Genomic DNA, 12281 nt, shown 5'->3' with positions numbered 1-12281 from the left:
CAAGGTTACACGGAAGTTAGGTGGAGCAGGGATTAGAACCCAGGTCTTCTAAATTTTAGGCTAGTCCATGAATTATGAGACTCTATAAACGGACTCGAACGGAGGGGCACTGAGGGAAGTATCTCCTGGAGTAGGATGCGAAACAGGTGAACAGGGGCGAATTAGCATCTCTAAGGAGCAGGCTGTGCAGCTTTCCAGACAGCTGTTGTGTGTCGCTACCTTCCAAGGACTGCTTTGCGGGTGAGCTGGGACATGGGATGACCGAAAAGGAAACAGAACAACTGAGTGGCCGCCTTCGGGTCTGGATATGGTGATAAGCCAAGCGTATCCAAAGACCCGGGGCTTGAGAAGCAGGTGCCGGGAGACTGGGACCAAAATAAAGGGAAACTGAGCGTCTTCTCTTTCTTCCCCCCGTCCCATAACATGATACCCAGGGTGACTCTGAGAAAAAGCAAACAATTTTAGAGCAAATGAAATAAAATAATTCCTCACGCAGCATGTAACCAGCCTGTGGGATTCCGTGTCTCAGCAGGTCACTGAGTCAACACTGCAACTGACTCTTCATGACCGATAATAACATATGGGGTTTGGCATCTTCAGTGTCACAATTTGGTGCACGTGCTGATTACTGCAGAGGAGTGGGAGGAATCAAAGAAGATTATGGTTGGAAGAGACCTCAGGAGGTCATCTAGTCCAACCCCCTGCTCAAAGCAGGACCAGCCCCAACTAAATCATCCCAGCCAGGGCTTTGTCAAGCCGGGCCTTAAAAACCTTTAAGGATGGAAATTCCACCACCTCCCTAGGGAACCCATTCCTGGGCTTCGGTGCACCCAACTTAGACCTCCCCCACTGCATCTTGAGACCATTGCTCCTTGTTCCATCATCTGACACCACTGAGAACAGTCTAGATCCCTCCTCTTTGGAACCCCCCTTCAGGTAGTTGAAGGCTGCTATCAAATCCCCCCTCACTCTTCTCTTCTGCAGACTAAATAAGCCCAGTTCCCTCAGCCTCTCCTCATAAGTCATGTGCCCCAGCCCCCTAATCATTTTCGTTGCCCTCCTCCGGACTCTCTCCAATTTGTCCACAACCTTTCTGTAGTGGGGGGCCCAAAACTGGACAAAGTACTCCAGATGAGGCCTCACCAATGCCAAATAGAGGGGAATGATCATGTCCCTCGATCTGCTGGCAATGCTCCTACTAATGCAGCCCAAAATGCCGTTGGCCTTCTTGGCAACAAGGGCACACTGTCGACTCATATCCATATTCTGGAGGGTCTTTCTCCAGTCCATTTTGAAATAACTCAAGTGCTGGCGTTACCACTGCCTCCACCGGGAGTTGATCAGGAATCTTATCTCTTGATGGCAAGCCCACATTTCCCTGAGCTCCTTGCCAGCCCGCAACTCAGATTGGGGGAGAATTGTATCTGGTTTTGGACCTCTCGTCCATAACAGCGATAGGACCAAGCTCTCCATCTCGGGGCTCGGACGTGCACCGGCTTAAGCAAAGGGGCGACTGTAAACTGCGCTGCCAAAGGCAGTGTGGACGCTCTTACTTTGGTTTAAATCTGACTTCTTTTTGGTTTATCTTAAGTCGGTTAGGAACAGGTTTAAATGAATTTATAGGGCTTGTCAACATGGAGAGATTTACCAGCATACCTATGACAATCTCATTATCCTGCTGTGGTTATGCCTGTATAACTCCTTCTGTGGATACCCTTATTCAGTGATAACAGTGCTTTTTTCCAATCGAGTTTGTGCTGCTTTCAAAGCGACGTACGCTAAACGCAGAGGAAGGCATTCTACACCCGAGCACAGACGGTGTGCACCAGTGTAACTCACCAGTGCACGCACACATGTGCAGAGACCCCTCGGACTCGTATTGTCGTCACGCTGCAAAGAACATAAACAATGTCGCGGTTATAAACAATTCTACCGAGGCCAGAGCAGATGTTTGCAGAAAGCAGCTTGCGAAATAATTCCCTCTAAAATATGGATGGGCTGGAAAAGAAAACATGAATGCATTTAGTATCTGATCAATATCATTTCCACGCTAAGCGGTACTCTAAACTCTGGTAGCCAGTGATGGCTAGTAATGAGGGACAAATGGGACGGAACCTCATCTAGCAACACCCATTTCTTTTATTATGGCAGACCACCAGCTCTGCTCTAGTTAAGGTTTAGACTGTAAAATCTGCACCATTAATCTGATTTCCTTGAAATCTGGTGTGCCTCGTGGGGACACTCGCTTGGGTTAGAGGTCCAAATTTGGGGTCATTTCACTCAGGAGTTTCTGAGATACAGCCATCCCTCCAAAAAGATTCCTCAAATGCGTGGCAGGTGATCTTCCTTCCTCCGTTCAGCACAATGGAGAGGGGAGGAGAACTGGTAAATTCTAGCCCCATCAGCGCAGAACTGTAACGCACTGTTTATAGCCCTTGGGACATGCCCCGAGAAAGCTGTATCGCTCTACACCAGTGTGAGTAACAGAAACTCTCCACAACAGAAGTCACATATGTATCCAGGCAAAACCACTGGGGGAATTTATGCAATCTCTCCTGAACATTGGGTATCAACGCCACTTGTAAAAAGAGCCATGAGACTATTATTCAGTCCAATTGCACCCTCTCCCTTTCGTCACTGCTCTGTTTAACCCATTCCCCAGACCCAGCTCCATCGCCACACGCCTGCTACGGGTGCAGGATCCCAGCAGTCAGGACTAGAACTGACCAGGATGTGGACTTTTGGTGCCATGAAAAAATGTTAAGTTTCCAGAAGAACTTTCCTCCCAAATCAGGGCGAACCCCCACCCACCCCAAACTCAAATTTGGTCCCAGTATTGAATTTCCACAATAGTTCATTTGAGAAACGTGGAAGCGTTCCCGCAGAGAGAGCATTTCAGTGTTTCCGAAAGAAAATATGGAAGAGGCTTGGGGAAACTTGCCTCTCTCCCACGTTGGCACCCAGGGCTGGGTTTTCCCAGTTTATCCTTTTCCCTATGTCTTGCTGCTGCTGCCCAGTGCTGTAAATAGAGTTGGGGGTTTTTATTTTTTTTGTTCTTCAGCCCAGGACTCACCTCGGCCTGCCCAGCCCCATTTCTTTGGCCGTAGAGGGTAGCCTGGGACACCCCCCTTCAAGCTCCACCAGTGACCCTCCCACGTCGGTTATTAGGGTTACAACAGAAAGACGTGAAGCACGTGTCCCAAACGTGTGTGCCGCAGAAAGCTCATGTACCTCACGCCCGTGCACAACTGACCCCCAGTTCTTCAGCTCCAGAATCCCAGCCCCATGAACACGTGAGCAGCCAGAGAACGAAAGCCCACACCCCCAGAGGTGTTTAGGAGCCACGAGAGGGTGAGATGCACAAAGCCATCTCCATCCCTCCCTGCCCCATTCCCACCCCAAAGCAGGAGACCGGGACTGGGGATCAAAGGCAGCATTGCTGCCCTGAGTGATAAACGGCCTCTGGGTGGCTCCAGGCGAGCTTCTGGGCTGTGAATTAGTTTCATATTCCATCCCGCTCTGGCTGACTGGGAGTGGGTCTGGGCCCTCCAATCCCCTGATGTCAGCACCCTCCCCACATCCCCTGCTTCAGGGTCCTGTTTGCATTCAGCGGGAGTTGCCTGGTGACCAGTTTCAGGCCTCAGCCACCTCCTGACGAGGGGGCAAGGCCCAGCTGCTCACAGCTATTGAGGCCCCTAACTCCCAGGATCTGGGCTTAGGTGCCGTCAGTCAGGATCCAGCCTCCCAGTCACGCCTGTTACACTTACAGAAGTGGAGGACAGGGAGGGTCCAGCCCACATTTAGGGCCTGGACAGATTCTTTCTTCCCACGGCCCTGCTGCCTTTCCCCTCGCCCCCCCCCAAGACTGCTGAGCAGGCTCATGTTGTACATCCCACACACACACACACACACAACGCTGAGCGTAGTGCACGTGAAGGGTGCCAGACGGATGTCCCTGTAGGTGACGCCATCGTGGCAGAGAGCAGGCACTGCCCGAGCAGGTCAAGCATCCCAGGCGTACCCTGCCCCAGGGATATCCGGCCCTTCCAGCCAGGGCGCCAGCGTATCACTGAAGCAGGGTCGAGAGGCCACAATCCCTACTTTGGGCAGATCCCCTGGAGCCCCTCGGGCAACACAAAGGAGGCAGACATCACCTGCAAGTCCCCTGCCGGAGGAGGGCCCTGTGGGCATACAGCCGACATAGCCGGTTCGCCCCCATCCCTGCAGCCCCTGGCACAGGCCGGGCTGGGGAGGGGGAGTGGCTGCCGCGTCCTGGACTCCGGCTATCCCCAGATGGTGCATGGTCCCTATGGGACTGCTGCCAGCGGGTGGAAGTTAAAACAACCCCTAGAGCTAGGGCAGCGAGTCAGGGGCCACAACCGGCTGTTGGGGTCCATCTTCTCCTCCTTTCCCTGCTCCTGGGCTGCCCGGGGGGGGGGGGCTGTTTGGAGGAGAGGGGCTGTTTGGAGGAGAGGGGCCATCCCGTGTTAGCCCCCACACACCCCAGGTTCAGTGCTCCTTCCCTGCTTTCACAGGACTCCTGCAACCTGGCTGGGAAGTAGCCAATGGAGCAGCCACAGTGGCTCTTCTCCCTCTCTCGCAATGCAGCAGGCGGCCACTGGGTGAGCTGCTGAGACGCTGTTGCAGAGCTTAGAGCTGCCCCAGGGCTGCTCAGGATGGTGACCTAGAGGCAAAGGGCTCCATAGTTCCTTCCAAATCCCCCCGACCCGTCTGTCCCCACCACAGTCTGAGCTTGGACATTAACTGATCTGCCACTGGCCACAGCATTGCCTTAGCTGCTCCGCCTCAGGCCAGCTGCTGAGACGTCCCATCCCCACCTGGCCGTTGCAGTCCCAGAAAGGCAGCTGCTCTCAGCAAGCTGTGCACCAGCCACGCTGATGGGGCCAGAGCGGCAGCTCCGCCAGCGGGATTGATTTATGGGGTTTGTTTATTGCCTGATGCCATAAATCTTTAATCTGCGGAGACACGGGACCCGGCTGAACACTCTGTCGCAGGGTCAAGGTTGGGGAGCTGACTGCGTGGCAGAACTGGGATCTGAACCACCAGACAAATGCCCATTGCACGTTGGTCCCGGGGCAGGGCGGGAGACGAAGCAGGGGCCTATTTCATCCTGAATAGCAGTGGTTGCGTTAGAGGACCCTGAAAGGAAGGATGGGCCAGTGGGTAGGTCACTCCCCTTGGGCTTAGCAGCCTCTGGGTGAAGTCCCTGCTGTGCCACAGATTCCCTATGTGACCTTGGGTAAGTCCCTTTGTCTCTCTGCCTCGATTTCCCCATCTGTAAAGTGCCCTCCCTCACAGAGGCGTTGGGATGCTTAAATACAATGAAGAGTCAAAGGTGTTCAGGTATAACCCAGGGGGGCATATAAATATGGGGAGATGTTAAATGGTAGAAAAGAGAGGGGTGGTTTACACAGTCTCCTCTCCCCAGTAGAAACCGCAGCCTCCAGGGTGCGTGTACCAGTCTGGCAGAGCCCGCCGGAACTCCTGCTAGTTGATAATTCTCCGTTGAGATCTGTCAGTTGTTAATTCATTTCTTTTGGGCCCACATTCGTTTTGTATAGTGCTAATTCTTTCATCAGAAAGTCATGAGGTAGGATGTCAAATGCCTTCTGGAAATGTAAGTATATTATATCAAGACAGCTGCCTTTATCAACCACGCTTGGAACGGTTTCACAGAACAATAGCACGTCTGTCTGACAAGATCTAAATTCCATGAAAACTATGTTGGCTGGTATTAATTATATTTCCATCCTCCTTTCACTCTTTATTGATAGCACATTGATTAATGGAATCAGCCATTCCACTATTATGCCTGGAGTCAATGTCAAGCTATGTAAACCTTTAGTTATTCAGGTCATTCTGTTTACCCTTTATGAATATTCTGCTTCATTCAGTGGCCAATGACTTCTCATTTTTCAGTGCTGCATCACTATGCAAACCTCACGCCTCCCAGCTCCCCTGTGATGTGGGCAAGTAATAAGCCCCATTTTACAAATGGGGAAACTGAGGCACGTGTGATTAAATGGGATCTGCCCAAGATCACCCAGCAAGTCAGAATGACCACCATGATTTTTTCCCAAGGAATGGGCAACTTAAGGTTGCGACAGCAACATAAACATTAGTAAAAACTGAGTTAGAATTAAAAACACCTTACCACTAAAAAATATGGAATTGTTTCCAAAACTCTGAATGCTTTTACAATTCGGATGTAGAACTCTTGGGAAATGATATTTTTCCTGCAATAATTTTTTGAGGAAAACATTTTTTCAGCAAATTTTTTTAAAGGACTTTGGATTTTCATCAAAAACTCATTAAACAGTCCATTTTTAGTTTTTCAGTGAAAACAGATTTTTTTTCCCCCCACAAATATTTGCATTTTATCAAAAATCCAATTTTTGGCCAATTGTTTTTGACCAACTTTATTCACATGCCATGTAGGAGAAATGCAGACACATGAACATGAACATTAAAATGTCCAGTTGCAACCAGAGCTCCCCCACAATGCACTGCAGCTACCAAGATACACTTGGGTCTATTCTGCTCTCATATCAGCAAAAGTATGGAGTAACTCCATTCAAGTCCTATGTAGAATTGATGTAACTGAGCTCAGATTCAAGCTCACCGTATTTGAGATGCGGAGTTACCGAAAGCCAGTTAGAAAAGAATGAAACCACTCATTTCAGCCCAGAAAGTGCTGCCGTATCTTCAATAACTATAAGTGCTTTGCACTAAACCAGACAAACACCTTTCAAGGTCTATTGCACACACCTCTTCAAACTGCAGAATGTTAATTATTGAATTATGGTGACATGACACAGAGAAATCGGTTTTGTATCTAATCCTCAGATGTAACAAAGACATATTTTGCTGCAGAACATCCTGTACTATGTTAAAAATATATATAAATAACTCTGCAATCTGGCCTCAATAAAGCCTAAATTAACACACTGTGCTTTCATTAGCCGTATTAGCCATGGCCCGGATAGAGCTGATTTCCTGTACAGTACCACAGTTTACAGAGTGCTAAACCCACACCAAGAAAAAGAGGTCAGAGTTAAAGCCACCATTAAAATTTGATGTTGGATTATTCTGCCTGCAATGCACCGAAAATCTTTTCACGCAGAAAGTGTTACACACATAGCACTACGGGTGCAGAATTATTTTCAGCCCCGACAGCGACATGCTTTATCCCGGGTGCCATGAATGGACAACATGTGCCCAAAACATCGCGAGCCAAATCAGGCCTCTTTCGCTGCCCCAAAGGCAGCATGAAGCACAAACTCCCTCTGGGTTCTTCCAGAGGACCCAGTGCCTGAAAACTGAATAGGAACCCCTGGAGGGGAGACGAGACGAGACTGCAAAGGAGTAATGGGGAAGAGGGGCGGGTCCCTGTAAGGGTGCAGACTCACCCCTGCGGTGCCCCCTACTGGTTGCTTAGGGGAATCAGCTCGTCCAGCATCTGGAGCGCCCTCTACAGGCCAGTGATCCGCCTGTCCTCTTCTAGCCCCCGTGTCCCTCCCAGGACCCGGTGCCCCTATTACTGGGATGCTGCCCCCTGGCAGTACCCCACAGATCTGGGTTTCCCCTCCCTGGGGAACCCCCACCACTACCCCCACCTTGCCTCAGTACTAGGCCACTGCCAGTCACCAACTAGCCCCCGCTCCCTGGGGCAGACTGCAGTATAGGCCACTCATCATCGGCAAGGTTGGTTTGGACCTGCTGCCTTGGCCTAGCCCTGGGCTGCCCTCTGCAACCCCCAGTATCCCTTAGCCTTCTCCTAGGCCGCAGCCTGGGGCTTTCCAGGCTGGAGCTCCCCAGCGCCTCAGCCTTTCCCCAGCCCTACTCCACTCAGGTACTCTGTCTAGCTCCCTGCAGCCAGGCCCTTCTCTCTCTGAAGGCAGAGAGAGACTCTGGCCTGAGCTCCTGGCTCCCTGCCTTTATAGGGCCTGCTGAGTCTGTTTGGGGCATGGCCCCCGTTGCAGCCACTTCCCCCAATCAGCTCAGCCTTCACGCTGCCTGCTCCCTGGGCTATCTCAGGCCCTTCCAGGCAGGAGCAGGTGTCCATTCTGCTACAGTCCCACAGAAGGAAGAGCTGTTGCTTTTTCTCAGTACATGCTCTGAGCTGGTGGACTGGGTTGTGAAACAACTACTGGCATCAAATGAGTTAATAAAACTATGTGCTATACCCTGTTAACCATGCAGCTGCCAACTTGCCCTACTTAAACTTGAATTCTAAATTAGCTGGAATAAAGTATTATTACAACCTGGGGGGAAGGAGGGAAGGAAAGGGGAGGTTTCACCCTGCGAACATGGTGACACCTGGGCTCTCTGTGCCACAGGAAACCCCCTGATACCTTGTTATTCTCTCAGTGTATACATGAATTTTTTGCTGGTTCTATAGACATGGAGGCTGAAGACCACAGTGAGTGCATGTCCTTCCACCAGGGCTCAGCGCTCTACTCGAAAGACCCCCGTCAAGCTCCTTGGCCCATTCAGTCCTTCCTTGGCCAACAGATGGGCCACGTTTCCAGAGTGGGTTTTATAACAGGTGCTGCAACTAGGGCGGGTTGAAAAATGTTCATCAAAACTGTTTTTTAACAGAAAATTGGCTTTTCAGCTAAACAAAATTTGTCATGAAAAGTGTCTGCCTTCTTTGAAAATGTTGTGAGGTTTTTTTTGTCAGAAACCCAACATAGCTGTATTTAGATAAGATGTTGTGGTGCCTCATGGGAGCTGTAGTTCAGCTGCCTCATGTCCTCATTCTCCTTCATGAGCCAGGTTCCATGGTCGGACTACATCTCCCATGATGCACCATATCCAGGGACTCCCAAGTTACAACTGCCTCTTCTCACCATGAGGGGACACCATGTTGCATCATGGGAAATGTAGTCTGATCAAGGAGCCTGCCTTATAGAGGGGAATGGGAGCATGAGGCAAGTGAACTACAACTCCCATGAGGCAATTGCAGCAGAATTTCCTAATTGAAATATTTTGGTATTCATGCACACACACACACACACCATTTTCCAAACAGCTCTAAACATAACCAAACAACTCATTATACATAAGACAGCAGGAAGCTCTCATTTATTGTCACAACTTTTGGTTCCTTCTCACCAGGGATGGAGCTGAACCACCCAACTGAGACTGAAAGTCTCCGCTGCCTCTCTCCGATTCCAAGTCCACCCAGGCCCACTTACTATAATCCACTTTGCATCGGAGTCTGAAACGCAGGTATCCCCAGACAGACTCCGACCCAGGATAGGGCAAGCATTTCCCCAGTCACACCTATGTTCAAGCTAGTCCAGTTCCTGGGCTTGCCTTCACTAGGGAAAGAGGTGTGTTTCTACAATGAGATAAGCTCTTTCATGTTAGCTGTCTTGCTGTAAAACCCGAGTGGAAACCGTGATGTAGGGGTAGTTGCTGATTGAGATAAAGGATGGAGGGGGAGGGTTTAAGGCAGGTGCTTCCACACTGCGGTACATGTACCACTGGTGGTACACGAGCTTGATGTTCCATCCGTTTGCTTCACAACAAGTTTTTAAGAAGGTGGTACATGAACCGGTGCAGTTTAGGAGCCAGTGGTGTAGGGTTTAACCACAGCCAGCTACAGCAAGGTAACACTTCCCTGTGCCTCGTCTCCACTAAGAGCTTGCAACCCTGTGGCTATTTCAAGTTAGCTATATCGTAAGAGAGACCCCTTTTTTATTTAGTGAAGAAACAGGCTCTGACAGTGGCCAGCAATGACTGCTTCAGAGCAAGAAAGCTTCCAGTGTGTTAGGGGATAATGGGATGCAGCAAGCAGCTGGGAATGGGATGCAGCGAGCAGCCAGCAATAAATCCCCTAGCCCACCATCCCCCCAGCTCTGCAGGGTTCAGTCCCTTTGCTCTGTCGCCCAAGGGGGGCTGCGGGTGGGAGCTCCATGCAGTTAACTTTGGGATCTCTGTTAACCCTCTCCCCTGTCTCTCCCAGGTCTCCAGTGCAATGCCTCAATAGACCTGATCGGTACATGCTGGCCCCCGAGTGCTGTGGGGCAGCTGGTGGCCCACCCTTGCCCCGAATACGTCTACGGAGTCCGATACAACACCACAAGTAAGGCACGTGGGTCTGACGGGGCGGGGGAGGGAATAGGAAGGGGGCGGCAGCACCAGGGTCACTGACCCCCAGAGATGAGTTTGGCATCGGTTGCACACACACAGGGCTATGACAGGGCAATGGGGCAAAAGGAAAACCCCATTCATGGTTCCCAAAGAGCTTCTGCTTCATTTGCAGTTGACATGGGCACTTGCCCAGCACATGAACGGTGGGGCCTCACCCTGGGCTGAGCCCAGTGACAGTAGTTCAGTCAGATGTTTCAGGCCATCTGTTGGGTGCTGTAGGGGTGAGGAGAGAACCCAGTCACCCCATGTTTGGTACCACATGGGAACGTTGCCAGACTGTCTCAGACCCAAGGCCTGCCTAGTCCAGTACCCTGTCTCTGGCAGATGCTTCAGGGGAAGGTGCAAGAAAGCCTGCAGTGGGTAGGTGTGCCCCCCACATTAGGTTTCATCCTGGTATCTAATAGTCAGTGATTGGCTTAAACCTTGGAACATGAGGTTTAATATCCCTTCCCAATTATTGTTAGCATTAAATATGGTCATTCTGGGGAGCTTTGTTACCATGTAAACGCCCAATCCTTTTTGGATTGTGCTAAGATTTTGGCCTCAGCAGCATCCTGTGGCAGTGAGTTCCACAGGCTAATCTCCTGATGTGAAAACATATTTCCTTCAACCTGTTTTGAATTTGCCACCTTTCAATTACATTGACTGTTCCCTTGTCCTTGGGTGAGGAGACCGGGAGAACAGAAGCACCCAGTTCTACTTTCGCTAGCCCATTCATCCCCTTTGTGTAAACAATGGGCCTCCACGTTCTGGCACTTGGCCAGTGCTAGCCATTGCTGGGCACTGGGCAAGAGGCTTAGAGTCAGAGAGTTTAAGGCCAGAAGGGACCACCAGATCATCTAGTCTGACCTCCTGCAAAGCACAGGCCACCAGCACCACCCAGCACTGGCACACTAAACCCAACAACCAAAATGAGACCAAAATATTACAGCCCACCGGAATGGCTTTTGGGAGCAGGACGGCATGGCAGTGGCAATGCTTCCAATAGTCCTAGCCAACATGGCAACTTCTGTTGCATGGGATGAACTGCTATATAGCCCTTTCCATCCATTGATCTCAAAGCACTTGACAAAGGAGTGTAGCAGCATTATCCCCATTTTACAGATGGGGAAACTGAGTCCTTCCTCCTAACCCATCCCCTTTCTGGGGTGCCATTCACTCTCAGGTGCTTCTGCAGGAGTGGCTCCCCAGAAAGGGGACGGGTTCGGAGGAAGGACTCAGTTTCCCCATCTGTAAAATGGGGTTAATGCTGCTACCCTCCTTTGGGAGGCTGACACTCTGATGCACTACAGCTCTGCGGTTCTGGGGTTAGAACATTGAGTCCCTGCTCTACTACAGACTGCTCTTGTGACCTTGGGCAAGTCACTTAGTCTCTCTGTGCCTCGGGTCCCCTTGTGTAAAATGGAGATAGGAGCACTGTCCTACTTCACAGCGGGGTCATGAGGGGTTAAAGATTGTGTGGTGTTCAGATATCATGGTGGCGGGAAATAAGCACTGTCGGCCCATATCAATGTGCTTGGGAGAAAGAATAGTAGGTTATTATCTAAAGTGCCCAGATCAGCCTCAGGAGTAAATATGTGGGTAGAAAGCGGGTCTGTCCCCCTGTTTTTAGGAATGGTCACATCCTTCCACAAAGAAAAGGAAAGTGCAAATTTCCAAGCTCCCTCGGACATAAGGGCCCTGAAGGGAATTGTTTTCTGCTTATTCTTGTTCATGGCATTTTAACGAAAATGGCTGATGAAGTTTTACTGAGAGCCAGAGATTGGGAGAGAGGGGGATGGGGGAAACCTCAAGTCTGGTTAATGGCTAAGGCACGGAGAAGGGTATCTTTTTTCCCCTCAAAAGTGGTGATAATTATCAACCAAAAAAAAATCCATCAGAAACATGAATTATCCCCGGCTCTCCCAGGGAACAGGATAATGGGTTTATATTTCGTTAATGTTCTTAAGCTGCTGATCATCATGATTGTCCACATAGCGTTATATTTAATGATTTAATGATGAAGCCACCTTTGTGATGTCAGCTAGTTGTCATGGGGACTTTCCGGCAATGCTTCTTTGCAAGGCCGCGTAGATTTGTTTGTTTGATCTCTGGGGTGA

This window comes from Emys orbicularis, chromosome 25 (assembly GCF_028017835.1).
Source record: "Emys orbicularis isolate rEmyOrb1 chromosome 25, rEmyOrb1.hap1, whole genome shotgun sequence".
NCBI lineage: Eukaryota > Metazoa > Chordata > Testudines > Emydidae > Emys > Emys orbicularis.
Note: the sequence above shows the minus strand (reverse complement) of the source record.